This window comes from Thermobia domestica, chromosome 6 (genome assembly GCF_964235325.1).
Source record: "Thermobia domestica chromosome 6, izTheDome1.hap1.1, whole genome shotgun sequence".
Lineage (NCBI taxonomy): Eukaryota > Metazoa > Arthropoda > Insecta > Zygentoma > Lepismatidae > Thermobia > Thermobia domestica.
This window is the reverse complement of record NC_137459.1, coordinates 313,244,417-313,266,916: the sequence shown is the minus strand read 5'-3', so window position 1 is coordinate 313,266,916 and position 22,500 is coordinate 313,244,417. Positions and strand designations below refer to the sequence as shown.

The window sequence follows — 22,500 nt, the reverse complement described above, 5'->3', positions numbered from 1 at the left end:
AGGTCGAGCGCCAAAAACACAGCGCGCCTGAAGGCTCGCGCACAACAGGACTTTTCAATTTACAAGATGTAGACCGCCAAGGTTAGTCAGGGGTCACCCCCTGACCCCTTGCCGGGCACCTCGTACTGAAGCTTATCCAGGAATAGAGGAAAATTGGAATACCAAGACTCAGAGGCCCAATTACCTTGTTCGCCAGCCAGCCTTGCGCCGGCCCAGGCTAGAGAATTGAACTCCAAAAACCCTCGTTCGCCCTGAATGCTTCGAGAGAGACTAATCTCATGTGTACAAAACTCAGAGGCCCAATTACCTTGTTCGCCAGCCAGCCTTGCGCCGGCCCAGGCTAGAGAATTGCATGGACACAAGACAGTCTCGTTCCCATCGAAAGGGGTTTGGCAAGGATGAAATCCAAGGACCAAGTTCCCCAATTCACTTAGGAACTTTTGTCGAGACAAAAACTGCCTCAACAGGCGGATGTAAACCACCAGCCTTTGCTGCTCATTTAAGACGACCGCTGTCGCGGAAGCCCAAGAACACACAGTTTCCATTCCCCGGACCCATGGTCACAAGAGGTTACCAACAAGAAAGTCAAGCCTTGCGCGAGACCCCTTGCCAGGCCCCTTGCACATGGCCACAGCATCACTACCGAAGTAGCGAGAGACCGTGGGGTCATCCGAAAAACTTCCACCGCCAGGATAAAGTTACCGACCCTCAGACAGGTGTGACCCAGAAGAGATCCTGGGTCGCAATGTGCGTTCGAAACGTCGATGTTCGTGTGTCCTGCAGTTCACACTCTTTCGCGCAGCTAGCTGCGTTCTTCATCGACCCACGAGCCAAGTGATCCACCGTTCAGGGTTGTAAAAATTCTACAACAGCATTTCACGTATGCCGTGCAAGAAATTAAAGTTCGGTAAACAAACCGCATCGGGGGCCGCCCTGCCTCCTGTTTGGCCCCGTCAGCTGCGGTCACTCACCACAAAGCTGGGCGTGTTCATTCGAAAGCCTTTCCCTGCATCACAAGGAATAATCTTAGGCTGCCCATGAGTTTGTAGCCAAAAATCATGGCTACCAGTTTTTCATTGAAGGCCATCTTGAACAGAAAAGGATACTGGCCTACAAAGCAGCGAATTCTAGCTCTAGTCGCCCGACCCGAGCGTATTAAAGGCTTCTTGTGCTACTAACGTGTAAGCCTTGCTCCTCGGAGCCTTTTCAAGACTTCTCCCACAAAGCAGTCACAGCCTACTCGAGTCCTTGGAGGACAAGCTTCCGTTCTACCCCAGCACTCGACATCCGACACAAGCATTTTAAACGCTCCTGCTCCGATGGAATAAGTCTTACTCTCTTGGAGTCTTTTCAAGACTTCTTTTCAAACGGAATAAGCTTACTTGAGCCCTTGGACGTCGGAACTGGTTTATCATGTCATCTGACTGAGCATTTAAGACTCCTGCTCCGATGGAATAAGTCTTACTCTCTTGGAGTCTTTTCAAGACTTCTTTTCCACCGAAATAAGTCTACTCCAATCCTTTGATGACACACGGCCTGTGTCAACAGGTAGCCTACGCTACCCTCGCCGATGACAGTGGCTCCCGTTCTTGCTGCTCGCTTCCCAACTAAAGGGAAGACACGGCTCACCTTTCTCTCCCTCGCCTGTCAAGATCAGTGGCTCCCGTTCAACGGTGTCAATCTAACTGATACGACACACTAATAAGAAACTTTTGACATCAACCACCGCAGTGGTGATGAATTGATAATGATCCTTCCGCAGGTTCACATACGGAAACCTTGTTACGACTTTTACTTCCTCTAAATGATCAAGTTTGGCCATCTTTCCGACACGTCGGTACCACCGCAAGACGGAGGTGCCGGGTATCAGTCCGAAGGCCTCACTAAATCATTCAATCGGTAGTAGCGACGGGCGGTGTGTACAAAGGGCAGGGACGTAATCAACGCAAGCTTATGACTTGCGCTTACTGGGAATTCCTCGTTTATGGGACATAATTGCAAGCCCCAATCCCTAGCACGAAGGAGGTTCAGCGGGTTACCCGGACCTTTCGGTCAGGGAAGACACGTTGATTCCTTCAGTGTGGCGCGCGTGCGGCCCAGAACATCTAAGGGCATCACAGACCTGTTATTGCTCAATCTCGTGCTGCTAGAGGCAGCCTGTCCCTCTAAGAAGACATGAACGTTGGAAGGAAAGATTCCAACGCCTAGTTAGCAGGCTAGAGTCTCGTTCGTTATCGGAATTAACCAGACAAATCGCTCCACCAACTAAGAACGGCCATGCACCACCACCCACTGAATCAAGAAAGAGCTCTCAATCTGTCAATCCTTCCAGTGTCCGGGCCTGGTGAGGTTTCCCGTGTTGAGTCAAATTAAGCCGCAGGCCCCACTCCTGGTGGTGCCCTTCCGTCAATTCCTTTAAGTTTCAGCTTTGCAACCATACTTCCCCCGGAACCCAAAAGCTTTGGTTTCCCGGAAGCCGCCCGCCGAGTCATTGGAGGAGCTTCGGCGGATTGCTGGCTGGCATCGTTTATGGTTGCAAAGTTGGAATTACCGCGGCGGCTGGCACCAGACTTGCCCTCCGATAGATTCTCATTAAAGGATTTAAAGTGTATTCATTCCGATTACGGGGCCTCGGATGAGTCCCGTATCGTTATTTTTCGTCACTACCTCCCCGTGCCGGGAGTGGGTAATTTGCGCGCCTGCTGCCTTCCTTGGATGTGGTAGCCGTTTCTCAGGCTCCCTCTCCGGAATCGAACCCTGATTCCCCGTTACCCGTAACAACCATGGTAGGCGCAGAACCTACCATCGACAGTTGATAAGGCAGACATTTGAAAGATGCGTCGCCGGTACAGAGACCGTGCGATCAGCCCAAAGTTATTCAGAGTCACCAAGGTTTCGGACGGACGAACCGACCGATTGGTTTTAATCTAATAAAAGCATCCCTTCCATTGCTGGGCGGGATTCTAGTTGCATGTATTAGCTCTAGAATTACCACAGTTATCCAAGTAGGATAGGTACGATCTAAGGAACCATAACTGATTTAATGAGCCATTCGCGGTTTCACCTTGTTTTGGCTTGTACTGAGACATGCATGGCTTAATCTTTGAGACAAGCATATGACTACTGGCAGGATCAACCAGGGAATTGACCGACTAAAAAGCCGGAAAGTGTTGGACACAACCAACACAGCGTTCTAACAAAGGATAGGAAAGCTACACCCGACCAAGCATTTTAAACTTCTGTTCCGCTGGAATAAGCCTACTCTTGCGGTGACTAGCTCCCGTTAATACTGGCCGTGTGACAGCCGCCAAGAGCATATTAGACTCCCAATCCAATGGAACAAGCCTACTTGTATCCTTGGGTTACAACAGCTTCCTTCCACACTTTGCCGGTACATCCGACAGAGCAATTTTAAAGACTCCTCTTCCGCCAGAATAAGCCTACCTTTGTGGGGCCTGGCTCCCGTTAGAACTGGCCGTAAGGGTACCCACAAAAGCACATTTAGACTCCTCCTCCAGCGAAATAAGTCTACTCATGTCCTACGGATGACTGTGGCTTCCGTTTACATATAGCCGTTCACCCGACACAGCAAATTTTAAAGACTCCTTTTTCCACCGGAATAAGCCTACTTTTGTGGGGCCTGGCTCCCGTTAGAACTGGCCGTAAGGGTACCCACAAAAGCACATTTAGACTCCTGCTCCAGTGAAATATAAGTCTACTAGTGTCCTTGGATGACAGTGGCTTCCGTTCGACAAGTGATACACGCTCAAACTGGCGATGAGTCTATACCGTCCTTAACTTAAGGAAAATCGGTACTTAAATGCCACATGGAGAATAAAAAGTCACTTACAAAAAACAATGCTCCGCATAAGCCTTTGTAAGCTAGAAAGGACATGCTATCTGGCCTCATTCTCAAGAAGGACAAGTAAGCTCCCGTCAACTGGCCCAAACTCTAAAGCGAGGACAGCCCGTTCAAAGTCAATCGGCATCCCTCCTTAAGAGTACAAAACGGCTCACTTCTTAACCACACTGGCTCTTGCTCCTTCAAGTGAACTCTGGCTCCCTTCACTCTGGCATTATCTTTACACATAAATCGGACTCCTCCGATTTAACCGGTGAACCTAACCCGGGAACTAAGGAAACTGGGAATAAAGACTCAGAGGCCCAATTACCTTGTTCGCCAGCCAGCCTTGCGCCGGCCCAGGCTAGAGACTTTCTCCAACAATCCCTGTTGAGCCCGAAGGATCCTAAGACCACTCGTGTGTACAAAACTCAGAGGCCCAATTACCTTGTTCGCCAGCCAGCCTTGCGCCGGCCCAGGCTAGAGAATTGCATGGACACGAGAAACTCTCAGGACTCTTCTTTGTGGCTCCTCCCGGAATTAAGGAAACTCCGAAATGCAAAACTCAGAGGCCCAATTACCTTGTTCGCCAGCCAGCCTTGCGCCGGCCCAGGCTAGAGAATTGCACGGATTATTCCTGTTCACCCTAAACGCATCTGAGACACCTCGTGTGTATGAAACCCAGAGGCCCAATTACCTTGTTCGCCAGCCAGCCTTGCGCCGGCCCAGGCTGGGGAATCACATTGACACGAGAAAGATCTCGTCAGCGGTTTGTAGCGTGCAGAAACTGCTCCCGTTTGAACTGACAATCCCGACAGAGCAATATTAAAGACTTCTGGTCCATTGAAATAAAGCCTACTTTTGCGAGCCTTGCTCCCGTTAGGACTGGCCGTATGGCTGTGCACAAAAGCATATTAGACTCCTGCCTCAATGGAATTAGTCTACTCCTGTCCTTAAACGGATGACAGTTCTTCAAGCATAGCATGCTACCTTCCGCAACTTACAGGCGCGGAAATGCTGTGGAAACGAGGAGACAAGTCCTCACAAAGGTTTCATGGCCGGTCACCCGACACAGCAAATTTTAAAGACTCCTTCTCATCCGGAGTAAGCCTACTCTCGTGGGGCCTGGCTCCCGTTAGAACTGGCCGTAAGGTTGCCCACAAAAGCACGTTTAGACTTCTGCTCCAGTGAAATAAGTCTACTTGTGTCCTACGGATGACTGTGGCTTCCGTTCAAATATAGCCGTTCACCCGACACAGCAAATTTTAAAGACTTCTTCTCCACCGGAATAAGCCTACTCTTGTGGGGCCTGGCTCCCGTTAGAACTGGCCGTAAGGTTGCCCACAAAAGCACATTTAGACTCCTGCTCCAGTGAAATAAGTCTACTCGTGTCCTACGGATGACTGTGGCTTCCGTTCACCCGACAGAGCAAATATTAAAAGACTTCTCATCCACCAGAATAAGCCTACTCTCGTGGGGCCTCGCACACGTTAGAACTGGCCGTATGGCTACCCACAAAAGCACATTTAGGCTCCTGCTCCAGTGATATAAGTCTTACTCGTGTCCTCTGGGTGTGACAGTAGCTTCCGTTCAAGTATTCTTCGCATTCAGCAACCGCACAAAGCGGCATCGGCCAGAAGTCAATTGCCCGAAGGCGTGATCGACAGGCTAGGCCTCGGGTTAAGAAGGATTGTCTCCTTCCCGTAAACGACAGGTACTTCCGTATGAGAGCCTACCTCACACATTCCCCATCGCCACGTGCCCTCTTAGAAACAGCCGTCCGACCAAGGTTTCTGACATTCTTTGTCAAAATACGAGGAAGTCTTTGGACAACATTAGGCGTGCTGGCAAACCCGCACTGCATGCCCTTTCATAGGTCCGCCCATGGACGCACATTTCTATGAAGCATTCCTCCCAGGCAGCAACAGGGTTTGCAACCTCCTCTACACCTTGACCGGCTAGGACGCCCGTGAATAGCATCCCAGGGTTCTTGCCTGCGGCTGATAAAATTCCTTTTGAGCCTACACTACCATCCGCCGATATTAGTCCGCCTTCAAAATTAACCAACATCAACAGCGATAGTGCGTTTAGACTCCCATAAAGAAACCAACCAGCCTGTGGCTTCCCTTCCCAATTTAGCCATTTCCGCCTCCTGCGAAGACTAGCTTTCTGTCTGTGGCCAGAAGTCAAGATTTCTCGACAGACTAGGCCGCGGAGAGAAAAAAGTAAGCCTCATTTAGAAAGCAATACCATTAGCGGTCTCTCCAACCTCCGTGAACAATTTAAAGGGAATGTTTATATAGGAGGCTTGTTCACTACCCTACCTCCTATAGTGTAGAGATTCCTCTCGATACTACACCTGTCTTGAAATTGCCGGCGTTGCGCAGCCTCGTTTTGACCATGACGGCGAATGCAGCCACGGTTGCCGTATACATCCCACGCAAGGGTGGGAAAACGTGATTTGACATCCAGTATATATATAAACCGTTACAGAATACGGCACTCAAAACTTAACAACTTTTACACTCTCCTAACTTCTGGGAACAAATTGAAAGTATAAGCCAGCCTAACCTAACCTAAGTATATAGCAGGATTGCCCACTACCATACCTCCTATAGTGATGAGATTCCTCTCGATCGGACACCAGTCACGAAAATCACGGAATCTCAAAAATGACGGCAAACGAAGCCACAGTTGCCGCCATACTCAAAGGTTATGCTGGGTAAAAAGTTCTCTACGAAAAGGGCTGCTTTTCGCGCTCGGGTTACAAAATTAATGTAAAGAACAATCCAAAAACATGAATTAGGTCAAACTCATGTTAATTACAACCTCATAGAACAATTTCAAGCCAGGACTTAACAAAGTGTAAACGGGGCTGCTTCTGTACCCTAATCCCTATAATGTAGCGATTCCTCTCGATTGCACACCAGTCACGAAAAATCACAGAATGTCAAAAATGACGGCAAACGAAGCCACGGTTGCCGTCATATTCTAACGTTATGCTGGGTGAAAAGTCGCCAACAACAATGTTCACAGTTCCCGTCAGATTGCCCACTGTTCCCGAAATGTGGTTCATACATGCTGTCAACATGTTCAGGAAACCCCTCAGAGCGTTCAAAGTTGCACACACAATGCTTAATAGTTCCACTCAAATAGCTCACAGTTGCCGTCAGAATCCTCACAGTAGACGTCAAATTGCTCACACTTGCCGTCAGAGTGCTCATAGTTGCCGACTTTTCATTCATAGTCCCCGACATAAAAGTTTATAGTTCCCGACTAATGGCTCACAGTTGCCGTCAGAATCGTCACAAAAGGCGTCACAATGCTCACACTTGCCGTCAAAGCGCTCATAGTTGCCGACTATGTGTTCATAATTGCGGACATAGGCCTCACAGTTGCCGTCAAAACGCTCATAGTTGCCGAATTTTCGTTGATAATTCCGGACAATGGGCTCATAGTTAATCACATACTGGTTGGTGCTCATCTTCAAAATAAACACAGTTGCCTTCAGACTGTTCACACGTAATTTCAAAATGCTCACACTCGCTTACACGATGCTCATAGTTGCCGACTTTTAATTCATAATGCTGATAATGTAAGTTAAAGGGTTCATGGTTGCTCTCAAAAGTTTCACAGTTGCGGTCAGATTTTTCACAAAAGCCGTCATAATGCTCACATTAAAAAAAAAGTGCTCATAGTTGCCGACCAAGGCCTCACAGTTGCCGTCAAAACGCTCATAGTTGCCGACTTTTCGTTCATAATTGCCGACCAAGGCCTCACAATTGCCGTCGAAACGTTCATAGTTGCCGACCATTCGTTCATAATTGCCGACCAAGGCCTCACAGTTGCCATCAAAACGCTCATAGTTGGCGACTTTTCGTTCATAATTGCCGACCAAGGCCTCACAGTTGCCGTCAAAACGCTCATAGTTGCCGACCATTCGTTCATAATTGCCGACCAAGGCCTCACAGTTGCCGTCAAAACGCTCATAGTTGCCGACTATTCGTTCATAATTGCCGACCAAAGCCTCACAGTTGCCGTCAAAACGCTCATAGTTGCCGACTTTTCGTTCATAATTGCCGACGAAAGCCTCACAGTTGCCGTCAAAACGTTCATAGTTGCCGACTATTCGTTCATAATTGCCGACCAAAGCCTCACAGTTGCCGTCAAAACGCTCATAGTTGCCGACTTTTCGTTCATAATTGCCGACGAAAGCCTCACAGTTGCCGTCAAAACGTTCATAGTTGCCGACTATTCGTTCATAATTGCCGACCAAGGCCTCACAGTTGCCGTCAAAACGTTCATAGTTGCCGACTTTTCCTTCATAATTGCGTACAAAGGGCTCATAGTTGCCTACTTAATGGTTCCAGCTCATCTTCAAAATACTCATAGTTGCCTTCAGAATGTTCACACGTAGTTTCAAAATGCTCACATTCGCTTCCACGATGCTCATAGTTGCCGACTTTTCATTCATAATATCTAACATACTGCTGATAGTGTAAGTTAAATGGATCATGGTTGCTATCAAAAGGCTCACAGTTCCCGTCACATTATTTGCACAAGCCGTCAGAATGCTCACATTAAGAAAAAAAGTGCTCATAGTTGCCGACCATTCGTTCATAATTGCCGACCAAGGCCTCACAGTTGCCGTCAAAACGCTCAAATTGCCGACTTTTTGTTCATAATTGCGTACAAAGGGCTCATAGTTGCCTACATAATGGTTCGTGCTCATCTTCAAAATACTCACAGTTGCCTTCAGAATGTTCAAACGTAATTTCAAAATGCTCACACTCGCTTCCATGATGCTCATAGTTGCTGACTTTTCATTCATAATATCTAACATATTGCTGATAGTGTAAGTTAAATGGTTCATGGTTGCTGTCAAAAGTCTCACAGTTGCGGTCAGATTTTTCACACAAGCCGTCATAATGCTCAAATTTTAAAAAAAGAGTGCTCATAGTTGCCGACCAAGGCCTCACAGTTGCCGTCAAAACGCTCACAGTTGCCGACTTTTTGTTCATAATTGCGTACAAAGGGCTCATAGTTGCCTACATAATGGTTCGTGATCATCTTCAAAATACTCACAGTTGCCTTCAGAATGTTCAAACGTACTTTCAAAATGCTCACACTCGCTTACACGATGCTCATAGTTGCCGACTTTTAATTCATAATACTGATAATGTAAGTTAAATGGTTCATGGTTGCTGTCAAAAGTCTCACAGTTGCGGTCAGATTTTTCACACAAGCCGTCATAATGCTCAAATTTTAAAAAAAGAGTGCTCATAGTTGCCGACCAAGGCCTCACAGTTGCCGTCAAAACGCTCATAGTTGCCGATTTTTCGTTCATAATTGCCGACGAAGGCCTCACAGTTGCCGTCAAAACGTTCATAGTTGCCGACTTTTCCTTCATAATTTCGTACAAAGGGCTCATAGTTGACTACTTAATGGTTCCAGCTCATCTTCAAAATACTCATAGTTGCCTTCAGAATGTTCACACGTAGTTTCAAATTGCTCACATTCGCTTCCACGATGCTCATAGTTGCCGACTTTTCATTCATAATATCTAACATACTGCTGATAGTGTAAGTTAAATGGATCATGGTTGCTATCAAAAGGCTCACAGTTCCCGTCACATTATTTGCACAAGCCGTCAGAATGCTCACATTAAGAAAAAAAGTGCTCATAGTTGCCGACCATTCGTTCATAAATGCCGACCAAGGCCTCACAGTTGCCATCAAAACGCTCATAGTTGGCGACTTTTCGTTCATAATTGCCGACCAAGGCCTCACAGTTGCCGTCAAAACGCTCATAGTTGCCGACCATTCGTTCATAATTGCCGACCAAGGCCTCACAGTTGCCGTCAAAACGCTCATAGTTGCCGACTATTCGTTCATAATTGCCGACGAAAGCCTCACAGTTGCCGTCAAAACGTTCATAGTTGCCGACTATTCGTTCATAATTGCCGACCAAAGCCTCACAGTTGCCGTCAAAACGCTCATAGTTGCCGACTTTTCGTTCATAATTGCCGACGAAAGCCTCACAGTTGCCGTCAAAACGTTCATAGTTGCCGACTATTCGTTCATAATTGCCGACCAAGGCCTCACAGTTGCCGTCAAAACGTTCATAGTTGCCGACTTTTCCTTCATAATTGCGTACAAAGGGCTCATAGTTGCCTACTTAATGGTTCCAGCTCATCTTCAAAATACTCATAGTTGCCTTCAGAATGTTCACACGTAGTTTCAAAATGCTCACATTCGCTTCCACGATGCTCATAGTTGCCGACTTTTCATTCATAATATCTAACATACTGCTGATAGTGTAAGTTAAATGGATCATGGTTGCTATCAAAAGGCTCACAGTTCCCGTCACATTATTTGCACAAGCAGTCAGAATGCTCACATTAAGAAAAAAAGTGCTCATAGTTGCCGACCATTCGTTCATAATTGCCGACCAAGGCCTCACAGTTGCCGTCAAAACGCTCATAGTTGCCGACTTTTCGTTCATAATTGCGTACAAAGGGCTCATAGTTGCCTACATAATGTTTCGTGCTTATCTTCAAAATACTCACAGTTGCCTTCAGAATGTTCACACGTACTTTCAAAAAGCTCACACTCGCTCCCACGATGGTCATAGTTGCCGACTTTTTATTCATAATGCTGATAGTGTAAGTTACATGGTTGATGGTTGCTGTCAAAAGTCTCATAGTTGCGGTGAGATTCTTGACACAAGCCGTCAGAATGCTCACATTCAAAAAAAAAAAAGGGCTCATAGTTGCCGACTATTTGCTCATAATTGCCGACCAACTCCTCACTGTTGCCGTCAAAACGCTCATAGTTGCCGACTTTTCGTTCATAATTGCGTACAAAGGGCTCATAGTTGCCTACTTAATGGTCCCAGCTCATCTTCAAAATACTCATAGTTGCCTTCAGAATGTTCACACGTAGTTTCAAAATGCTCACATTCGCTTCCACGATGCTCATAGTTGCCGACTTTTCATTCATAATATCTAACATACTGCTGATAGTGTAAGTTAAATGGATCATGGTTGCCATCAAAAGGCTCACAGTTCCCGTCACATTATTTGCACAAGCCGTCAGAATGCTCACATTAAGAAAAAAAGTGCTCATAGTTGCCGACCATTCGTTCATAATTGCCGACCAAGGCCTCACAGTTGCCATCAAAACGCTCATAGTTGGCGACTTTTCGTTCATAATTGCCGACCAAGGCCTCACAGTTGCCGTCAAAACGCTCATAGTTGCCGACCATTCGTTCATAATTGCCGACCAAGGCCTCACAGTTGCCGTCAAAACGCTCATAGTTGCCGACTATTCGTTCATAATTGCCGACCAAAGCCTCACAGTTGCCGTCAAAACGCTCATAGTTGCCGACTTTTCCTTCATAATTGCGTACAAAGGGCTCATAGTTGCCTACTTAATGGTTCCAGCTCATTTTCAAAATACTCATAGTTGCCTTCAGAATGTTCACACGTAGTTTCAAAATGCTCACATTCGCTTCCACGATGCTCATAGTTGCCGACTTTTCATTCATAATATCTAACATACTGCTGATTGTGTAACTTAAGTGGTTCATGGTTGGTGTCAGAAGCCTCACAATTTCTGTCACAATGCTCACGCAAAACGTAAGAATTCTCACATTAAAAAAAAAGTGCTCATAGTTGCCGACTATTCGTTCATAATTGCCGACCAAGGCCTCACAGTTGCCGTCAAAACGCTCATAGTTGCCGACTTTTTGTTCATAATTGCGTACAAAGGGCTCATAGTTGCCTACATAATGGTTCGTGCTCATCTTCAAAATACTCACAGTTGCCTTCAGAATGTTCAAACGTAATTTCAAAATGCTCACACTCGCTTCCATGATGCTCATAGTTGCTGACTTTTCATTCATAATATCTAACATATTGCTGATTGTGTAAGTTAAATGGTTGATGGTTGCTGTCAAAAGTCTCATAGTTGCGGTCAGATTCTTGACACAAGCCGTCAGAATGCTCACATTCAAAAAAAAAGTGCTCATAGTTGCCGACTATTTGCTCATAATTGCCGACCAACTCCTCACAGTTGCCGTCAAAACGCTCATAGTTGCCGACTTTTCGTTCATAATTGCGTACAAAGGGCTAATAGTTGCCTACATAATGTTTCGTGCTTATCTTCAAAATACTCACAGTTGCCTTCAGAATGTTCACACGTACTTTCAAAAAGCTCACACTCGCTCCCACGATGGTCATAGTTGCCGACTTTTTATTCATAATGCTGATAGTGTAAGTTACATGGTTGATGGTTGCTGTCAAAAGTCTCATAGTTGCGGTCAGATTCTTGACACAAGCCGTCAGAATGCTCACATTCAAAAAAAAAAAAAGTGCTCATAGTTGCCGACTATTTGCTCATAATTGCCGACCAACTCCTCACAGTTGCCGTCAAAACGCTCATAGTTGCCGACATTTCGTTCATAATTGCGGACAAAGGGCTCATAGTTGCCCACATACTGATTCGTGCTCATCCTAAAAATACTCACAGTTGCCTTCAGAATGTTCACACGTAGTTTCAAAATGCTCACACTCTCTTACACAATGCTCATAGTTGCCGACTTTTCATTCATAATGCTGATAGTGTAAGTTAAATGGTTCACAGTTGCTGTGAAAAGTCTCACAGTTGCGGCCAGGTTCTTCAGACAAGCCGTGATAATCCTCACATTAGAAAAAAAAAATGTGCTCATAGTTGCCGACCATTCGTTCATAATTGCCGACCAAGGCCTCACAGTTGCTGTCAAAACGCTCATAGTTGCCGACTACATGTTTATAATTGCCGACCAACGCCTCACAGTTGCCGTCAAAACGCTCATAGTTGCCGACTTTTTGTTCATAATTGCGGACAAAGGGCTCATAGTTTCCTACATAATGTTTCATGCTCATCCTCAGAATACACACAGCTGCCTTCAGAATGTTCACGCGTACTTTAAAAATGCTCACACTCGCTTCCACGATGCTCATAGTTGCCGACTTTTCATTCATAATATCTAACATACTGCTGATAGTGTAACTTAAATGGTTCACGGTTGGTGTCAAAAGCCTCACAGTTTCTGTCACAATGCTCACGCAAAACGTGATAATTCTCACATTAAAAAAAAAGTGCTCATAGTTGCCGACTATTCGTTCATAATTGCCGACCAAGGCCTCACAGTTGCCGTCAAAACGTTCATAGTTGCCGACTTTTCGTTCATAATTGCGGACAAAGGGCTCATATTTGCCTACATATTCGTTCGTGCCCATCTTCAAAATACTTACAGTTGCCTTCAGAATCTTCACACGTACTTTCAAAATGCTCACACTCGTTTCCACGATGCTCATAGTTGCCGACTTTTCATTCATAATATCTAACATACTGCTGATAGTGTAAGTTAAATGGTTCATGGTTGTTGTCGAAAGCCTCACAGTTTCCGTCAGATTCCTCACGCAAGCCGTCAGAATGTTCACATTAAAAAAAAAAAAGTGCTCATAGTTGCCGACCATTCGTTCATAATTGCCGACCAAGGCCTCACAGTTGCATTCAAAACGCTCATAGTTGCCTAGTTTTCGTTCATAATTGCGGATATGGGGCTCACATTTGAAAACATAATTCTTCATGCTTATCTTGAAAATACTCGCAGTTTGCTCCAGAAAGTTCACACGTGCTTTCAAGGTGCTCACACTGGCTTTCACGCTGCTCATAGTTGCCGACTTTTCGTTCATAGTTGCCGACTTTTTGTTGATAATTGCAGTTATGGGGCTCACAATTGAAAACATAATTCTTCATGCTTATCTTGAAAATACTCGCAGTTTGCTTCAGAATGTTCACACTTGCTTTCAAAGTGCTCACACTAGTTCTCATGATGCTCATAGTTGCCGACTTTTTGTTCATAATTGCCGGCCAAGGCCTCACAGTTGCCGTGAACACGCTCATAGTTGCCGACTTTTCGTTCATAATTTTGGACATGGGCTCACACTTGCCGTCAGATGGTTCACGCTACAGCGGTACTTGGGCAATGAGTATTTCTTTATATGTACTAACATAGGTTAATTTCGAAGAAGAAGTTAGTTAAAAATATAGAATTATCAAATATACAAAAAAAAAAGATATTCATATGTCATAAAATAATAAGGTTTTCAATATCTAGTTGGCAGGCAATCAGATAAATAATACATATATATATATATAAAAATGGAGAGAAACCACGTAATGGAAACATTGTTATTTTGATGTGGCTCGTATGTATTATAAGAAAATAAGGAACCAAGGCTACAGCGAATTGTATTTTATCGTTGTAACACTAGCCGTCAAACTGCTCACACTTGCCGTCAAAATTCTTATACATGTCCTCAAAATTTATAAAATTACTAAATGTGGTAAGAAAAAAAAAAAGCAACGAAGGCTTTACGTATACGACGCCTTTCACACCCGCAAATTATGAGGCACTTCCTGTAGAGTTATAATGGCCATATTTGACGAAACTGTAGCCTTTCGGGAGTAAGTCACAGGAAAATTTCCAAAAGTGAATATTTCGAATGTTTAGTTGGTCTAAAGGGGCGATGAAGATATTTCCCATGTTATTTAAATGGACGGTTTTGCGGACCTATAATCTGAAATTTTAGGTACTTTTAATAAAACTTTGAAATTCCGTATACTTGTACGTTTTCGTAAGTCTTACCTAGTTGGATATATATTTCCAAGTTTAGCGTGGTTTTATGCGGAACTCAAAAAATTTCCCATGTTATTTCTATGAAACACCTTTGACATCCCAAAATTATTGGGCACTTCCTGTAGGGCTACAATAACTAATTTCGACATGATTGTAGATTGTCGGGACTAACCAACAGGAAAATTGTCAAAAGTGAATATTTTTAACTTTTAAGAGGTCTAAAGAGGAAATGAAGAAATTCCCCATGTTATTTAAATGGGCCTTTATTTAGACTTGTAATCTCAAAGTTTAGTTACTTGTAATTGGAACACAAACGAGAAATTCGGTATTCTTGTACGTTTTCATTAGCGTTACCTAAGTAAATCAGTACAAAGTAAAAATTTTCAACTTTAGAGTGGTTTTATGGGGAATTGAAAAGTCTTTCTCATGTCATTTATATGGGACGTCTTCTGCACGCCAAAATGTTCGGTTAATTGTGGTAGGATTGCAATGATGAAATTTAGCATAATTGTAGGCTTTCCAGACTAAGCTACAGCAAAATTGCCAAAAGTGAATATTTTTAATGTTTAAGGGGTCTAAAGGAGGATGAAGAAATCCCCACGCTATTTAAATAGGCGTTTTCTTGGGATCCAAAATCTTATCTTTTAATTAGTTGAAATAGTAAAGTAAACTTGAAATTCCCTAGAATTGTGAGAATAAGAGGTGCAAGGGCGAAATACCTTCAAAAGGAGGGGCTTTGTGGGCGAAGCCACAAGCTAACCAAACTAAACTTTTGTTTGTCTTTTACCGAAGGTTTGAAAAGTTTTCGACTAAGAGAGGTGTAGCTGTGCACGAAGATGTGTTGACATTGTGCGGAAAAGTGGAAAGAAGAAAAATAGTGATAAGCGAAAAAAAATAATAATAATAACATAAATTTTATTTAATCATATACTTTACTCTTTCAATGGGTGAACAATAATAGAGCATGAAAGTAAATTAGAGTAAATTTATATTTCGCTCACACTTGAGGTCATTTTTATTCGAAACTAAGCTTTTGCACTACTATAAGGAAACTATTCAAAACTGAGAAGTGCAATTTCTACAACAAGTGTACCTGGATATTATGCGTTCGAGTACGTGTAAGGAATTATTGTATCTGCACTTTTCTACAAGAAAAGATACTCTAAATTGTTGTAGAAATTTGAAAATTTGACGGCAAACAGAGCCCACGCTTAACGTGAACACCGCCCGTGAGAGTACATAATTTGATATCTTTTTTTTCTTTTCTTTCATTTTTTCTTTCTTTCCATTTTCTTTCTTTTTCTTTTCTTTTTTTTTTCTTCTCAACAGAAAGAAAACTAGTGAAACTAGAGAAGAGAAATCTCTACCGAGAATGTACGAAAACATTTTTTTTTTTTATCGAAGTAGGTGGAAGGAATCATCGGATCAAAATGCTCAAAGTTGCCATGAGGATCCTCACACAAGCCGTCAAAATGCTCATAGTTGCCCACAATTCGTTCATAATTGCGGACATAGAGCTCACAGTTACCATGAGAAGGTTCACACTAGCCGTCAAAATCCTCACACTTGCCGTCAAAACGATCATAGTTGCCGACTTTTCGTTCATATTTGCGGATATAGGGCTCATAGTTGAAAACATAATTTTTCATGCTTATCTTCAAAATACTCGCAGTTGGCTTCACAATGTTCACACGTGCTTCCAAAGTGCTCACACTCGCTTTCATGATGCTCATAGTTGCCGACTTTTTGTTCATAATTGCCGACCCAAGGCTCACAGTTGCCATCAAAACGCTCATAGTTGTCGACTTTTCGTTCATAATTGCGGATATAGAGCTCACAATTGAATACATAATTTTTCATGTTTATCTTGAAAATACTAGCAGTTGGCTTCAGAATGTTCACACGTACTTTCAGGGTGCTCACACTTGCCGTCAAAACGCTCATAGTTGCCGACTTTTCGTTCATAATTGCGGACATTGGGGTCAAAGTTGCCGACATTGTAGTTTATGTTTACCTTCCAAATACTCTCCGTTGCCTTGACAATTTTCACACTAACCCTGAAATTGCTAACACTCGCTCTCACAAGGCTCATAGTTGTCGACCTTTCATTCATAATATGAAATATACAGTTGATAGTGTAAGTTAAATGTTTCATGGTTGCTGTCAAAAGGCTCACAGTTGCCGTCAGATTCCTCACTCAAGCCGTCACCATGCTCACATTTACCAATAAAGTGCTCATAGTTGCCGACTATTTGTTCATAATTGCCGACCTATGGCTCACAGTTGCCGTCAAAACGCTCATAGTTGCCGACTTTTCGTTCATATTTGCGAATATAGGGCTCACAATTGAAAACATAATTTTTCATGCTTATCTTCAAAATACTCACAGTTGACTTCAGAATGTTCACAGGTGCTTCCAAAGTGCTCACACTCGCTTTCATGATGCTCATAGTTGCCGACTTTTCGTTCATATTTGCGAATATAGGGCTCACAATTGAGAACATAATTTTTCATGTTTATCTTCAAAATACTCGCATTTGGCTTCAGAATGTTCACAGGTGCTTCCAAAGTGCTCACACTCGCTTTCACGATGCTCATAGTTGCCGACTTTTGTTCATAATTGCCGACCCAGGGCTCACAGTTGCCGTCAAAACGCTCATAGTTGCCGACTTTTCGTTCATATTTGCGAATATAGGGCTCACAATTGAAAACATAATTTTTCATGCTTATCTTCAAAATACTCACAGTTGACTTCAGAATGTTCACAGGTGCTTCCAAAGTGCTCACACTCGCTTTCATGATGCTCATAGTTGCCGACTTTTGTTCATAATTGCCGACCCAGGGCTCACAGTTGCCGTCAAAACGCTCATAGTTGCCGACTTTTCGTTCATAATTGCGGACTTAAGTCTCATAGGTGGCAACATAATGGTTCATGGTTGCCGTCAATATGCCCAAAGTTGAACACGTATCTCCCATGGAAAACTTTAACCGCTTATCGCCATGAGAGCTCAAAATCCAGCCTAAAGTTGAAATTGAACGCTGTCAGCGGAATCAAAACCTGGAGGTTTTTTTTTTTTTTTTTTTTTTTTTTTACAAAGGAGCGTTCAATGGAATTCCGTAATATGAAATAAACTGAATATTCGTGTGAACGAGCATGAAAATTATGACCTCTTTTATGCGTGTACTTAAGGGATGAGCTAAGTGACTGATGACAGATATGTTGGAATGTGAATGTCGATGAACCGAATAACATATCGTTGTTAATTCACAGGTACAATTGAGACATGATATATCTTTTCAAACGTAGGCATTTTGTAAGCAGCACCGCAAATTTTGTCCGCGAAGACAGGCTTTGCTGTCCGCCAAGATGTGCGGACATTGTGAGGGAAAATGAAAAGAAGAAAAATAGTGATAAAAAGAAAAACAACATAAATTTTATTTCACCATATAGTTTACTCTTTCAATGGGCGACCTATAATAGAGTAAGAAAGTAAATAAGAAGAATTTTACATTTTGCTCACACTTGTGGTCATTTTTATTCCAAATTAAGTTTTTGTACTATTGCAAGAAAACTATTCGTACCCGATTAATTTAATTTCTGCAAGACGTGAACCTACATACTTTACAGGGAAGTTCATAAAAAGAATTGTTGTATCGCCATATATATATAAAACTTTAAAATGTTACAGAAGGTTGAACATTTGACGGCAAACAGAGGCCACACTGACCGTCGAAAACTGCGAACGCAGCCGGCAGGTGTAGAGGAGAACACAAAATCATGTTCTTTCTCAATTGTAAAGAGACCGTAGAAGCTAGAATAGTGAAAGTTCTACACAAGACGTACTTAAACACAGTACATGCGACAACGTACAAACAGTTTGTATATACAAATTACTAACAGAGAAAATTCAGTTTCTCTTTTACCGGAGGGTTAAAATTTTGTCGGCGAAGACAGGTTTCGATTGCCGCAAAGATGTGTGGATACTGTGGTGGAAGGTGAGACGAGGAAAAATATTGATAAAAAGGAAAACAATATAAAATTTATTTAACTATATACTATTCTGCGTCAATGGGTGAACTATAAGAGAGTGAGAATGTAAATTGGAATACCATTACATTTCGCTCACCCTTGTGGTCAAGCTTGTTTGAAATTACGTTTCTACACTATTTTTGGGAAATTATTCAAACCAGAATAGTGCAATTTGCACAGAAAGTGTATGAAAATACTGTGCACGGGAATTGATATAAAGAATTGTAGTAACTCCAATTTTATGAAGGAAAATATACTTCAAATTGGTGCAGAAGGTTGAAAATATTACTGCAAGCACAGACCACACTGGCCGTCAAGGGCTTTGAACGCTACCTGCAAGGATAGATGAGAAATTGAAATCATTTTCTTCCCACTACGAATAGAAAAACCAATAAAACTAGAATAGTAATATTTCTAAACGGAATATATGCAAACACAGTATATCGCAGTAGGTTATTAGGAATTTTTATATTCACATTTACAAAAATGATAAAAATAATAATAATAATAATAATAATAATAATAATAATAATAATAATAATAAATAATTAAAAAAGTTATTACAGTTCAAAATGTAGCGGAGGGTTGAAAATTTTCCGGCTAAAACGAGGTTTATTGGAAATGAAGATGTGTGGGCATGCACCGTAAAAATAAGACAATCGTTAGAGCAGTGTGTGTGTGTGGGGGGGGGGGATAAACATAGAAATAATGAAAAGAAATCACTAATATCCATTCCAGCTTCAATTAATGAACAATGATGTAGGGAGAGAGCAAACAACAACACTGTTGTTTATTCCTTCACATTCGGAATGACGGTCATCCCAGATTCTGTTTTTCCACTATCTTGACGAAAGATAGATTAGTGACATTACCAGCCTACCTGTACCTAAACACTGTGCATTGAAATATGTATAATATTAGTACTCTCATATTTGCGCAGATAAGGCTCATAGTTGCCGTCAACATGCTCACAGTTGCCGTCAAAATGCTCACACGTGCCGTCAAAATGCTCACACTTGCCGTCACAATTTATAAGGTTTAAAAAATGCGGTAAGAAGTAAAGCAACATAAATGTCACTTAACCAGATACTATTCTGTGCTAATGGGTGAGCAATAACAGAGTAAGAAAGTAAATTGGAAAACTTTTACATTTCGCTCACACTTGTGGTCATGTTTTTTTTTTTTTTTTTTTGGTAAATTACGTTCTCCCACTATTTTAACGAAACTATTCAAACCAGAATAGTGCAATTTCTACATGAGGTGTACCTTGATCCCAGCATAATTGTGGGACGTAAATCTTAAAGATTTCATTTAATTTCATTTTTAATAATAATACTAATAATAGTAATAAATATGTGCAAGAAAGTTGAAATTTGGCTTAATACGGGAGGCGAACGACCCAGGCTGTTTGCCGGAATAAAACTTGGATCCCTAACGCCAGAAGCGCATATATTAACGGCTTAGCCACGAGGTGGCTGATACAGAAATAATGCAAATTCCAATATTTTTACTTTTTGCTAATGTTTGAAATTGTTGTTATTGCAAATCACGTTTTTAACAAAACTGTTCTAACTACAAAAGTGAAATTTCAACCCAAACCATGGCAAAGCACTGAAAAGTAAGGAAAAGCATGGCAAAGTAAAGAAATATGTAAAGAATATATATTTAACCGCAGTGACACGGAATATATATAAAAATTCATCCATGGATTTTTCTCACAAACCCAACTCCCCCCCCCCCCCCGAAAGAAAAGATAGGTTTATTGCATCTCTTTGCTCCGGTGCATAATCGTGGCAGATAGGTTAAAATTTCAAGGGACTTCGTGCACACTATAGCAACAGCAAAGTATGTGGGAAGGAACGGCAGAAATCCGATAAAACGCGGTGTTGGCGTGTGCCACCTCGGTAGTGAAAGAATAATTTCTTTCTGTGAACACGAATTTTTCTCAACGAGATTAAATAAATAAATAATTTAATAAAAATTAAATACTTCTAAGGGAAGAACACAGCAAATGAATGACGAGGTAGGTAAAAATTCCAAATGGAAATACAGGGCTGTGAAGTTCAAAAATAAATAAATAAATAAATAAATAAATAAACCATTATCATACTTAAAAATATGTGGTAAAAATTAAAAAGAAAATAAGACCTTTGTTGTACTCTCACGAGAAGATACACACATCGTCTGGAAATTTGAGTCGATAGAAAGCACACAACTGTGATCTAAAACAACCAAATTTAAAACGAAATCACCACATAAGTGTAACCTAATGAAGTTCAACAAAATAAAGCATACAGTAAATTGTGGCGGTGATGGAGGGCGCAGTTACCGTCATGTAAACAAGTCCGTCCACGCTTAAGTTTAACGGGAGCGAGAAGGTAAACCATGTCGGTGATGGATGGCTTAGTTGCCGTCATATAGAGAAACCCCTGTCTATCGTGAGACCCATGTTCCACTTGCTAACACTTTCATGTATGTGAAAACAAGTCAAGATCAGCAAGTGCGAGCGAGTGCGAAAACGTAAAGTCGGCAATTATGAGCAAATGAAAAAAAAAAAAAAAAAAAAACAGCAATTATGAGCATATGGAATATTCCAAATGGGAGAATTAAATAAATAAAAAGAACATAAAAGTGTGATAAGACACTTGTTGTACTCTCAAGAGGATATATATACATCGTCTGGAAATTACACAACAACTGTGAGCGAAAGTAAGGAAATTAAAAAAAAAAAAAAAGAGAACAGCACATAACTGAAAGCAAATGAAGATCAAGAAAAGAAAGCATACGGTAAATTATGGCGGTGATGGAGGGCGCAGTTACCGTCATGTAAACTAATCCGTCCACGCTTAAGTTTAACGGGAGCGAGAAGGTAAACTTTGTCGGTGATGGATGCTTTAGTTGCCGTCATACAGAGGAGCCCCTGCTTATCATGAGACCCATGTTCCCCTTGCTAACACTTTTATGTATGTGTAAAAAAATAAAGATCGGCAAGTGTGAGCGAGTGGGAAAAGGTAAAGTCGGCAATTATGAGCATATGGAACATTCCACATAAGACACTATATACCTCATCAGGAAAGTACACAACTGTGAGCGAAAACAACCAAATTAAGAAATCAGCACATAAGTGTAAACTAATGAAATTCAACAAAAGAAAGCATACGGTAAATTGTGGCGGTGATGGAGGGCGCAGTTGCCGTCAATTAAACCAGTGCGTGCACGCTTAAGTTTAACGGGAGCGAGAAGGTAAACCATGTCGATGATGGATGGCTTAGTTGCCGTCATATAGAGGAGCCCGTGCTTATCATGAGACCCATGTTCCCCTTACTAACACTTTTAAGTATGTGAAAAGAAGTAAAGATCGGCAAGTGTGAGCGAGTGGGAAAAGGTGAAGTCGGCAATTATGAGCAAATGAAAAAAAAAGTCGGCAATTATGAGCATATGGAACATTCCACATGAGACACTTGTCGCGCTCTGAAAAGAACATATATATATATATATATATATATATATATATATATATATATATATATATATATATATATACCTCATCTGAAAAGTACACAAGTGTGAGCGTAAACAACCAAATTAAGAAAAAGAAATCACCACATAACTGTAAACTATTGAAATTCAACAAAAGGAAGCATACGGTAAATTGTGGCGGTGATGGAGGGCGCAGTTACCGTCATGTAAACTAGTCCGTCCACGCTTAAGTTTAACGGGAGCGAGAAGGTAAACCTTGTCGGTGATGGATGCTTTAGTTGCCGTCATACAGAGGAGCCCCTGCATATCATGACACCCATGTTGCCCTTGCTAACACTTTTATGTATATGTAAAAAAAATAAAGATCGGCAAGTGTGAGCGAGTGGGAAAAGGTAAAGTCGGCAATTATGAGCAAATGGAAAAAAAAGTCGGCAATTATGAGCATATGGAACATTCCACA

General features: G+C 42.2%; 1 non-coding gene and 2 pseudogenes across 1 annotated transcript; all 3 read right to left on the bottom strand.

Moving 5' to 3' along the window:
• Window positions 1-6, bottom strand: part of LOC145688664 (large subunit ribosomal RNA) — a 10,053-nt pseudogene extending 10,047 nt beyond the window's left edge.
• Window positions 7-702: 696 nt separating this feature from the next.
• LOC145688643 (5.8S ribosomal RNA) lies at window positions 703-854 on the bottom strand. The gene has a single exon (XR_014131958.1). It is a non-coding gene; the product is annotated as a 5.8S ribosomal RNA (ribosomal RNA).
• An 891-nt stretch (window positions 855-1,745) lies between these two features.
• LOC145688582 (small subunit ribosomal RNA) lies at window positions 1,746-3,143 on the bottom strand (annotated as a pseudogene).
• Between the last annotated feature and the right edge of the window lie 19,357 nt (window positions 3,144-22,500).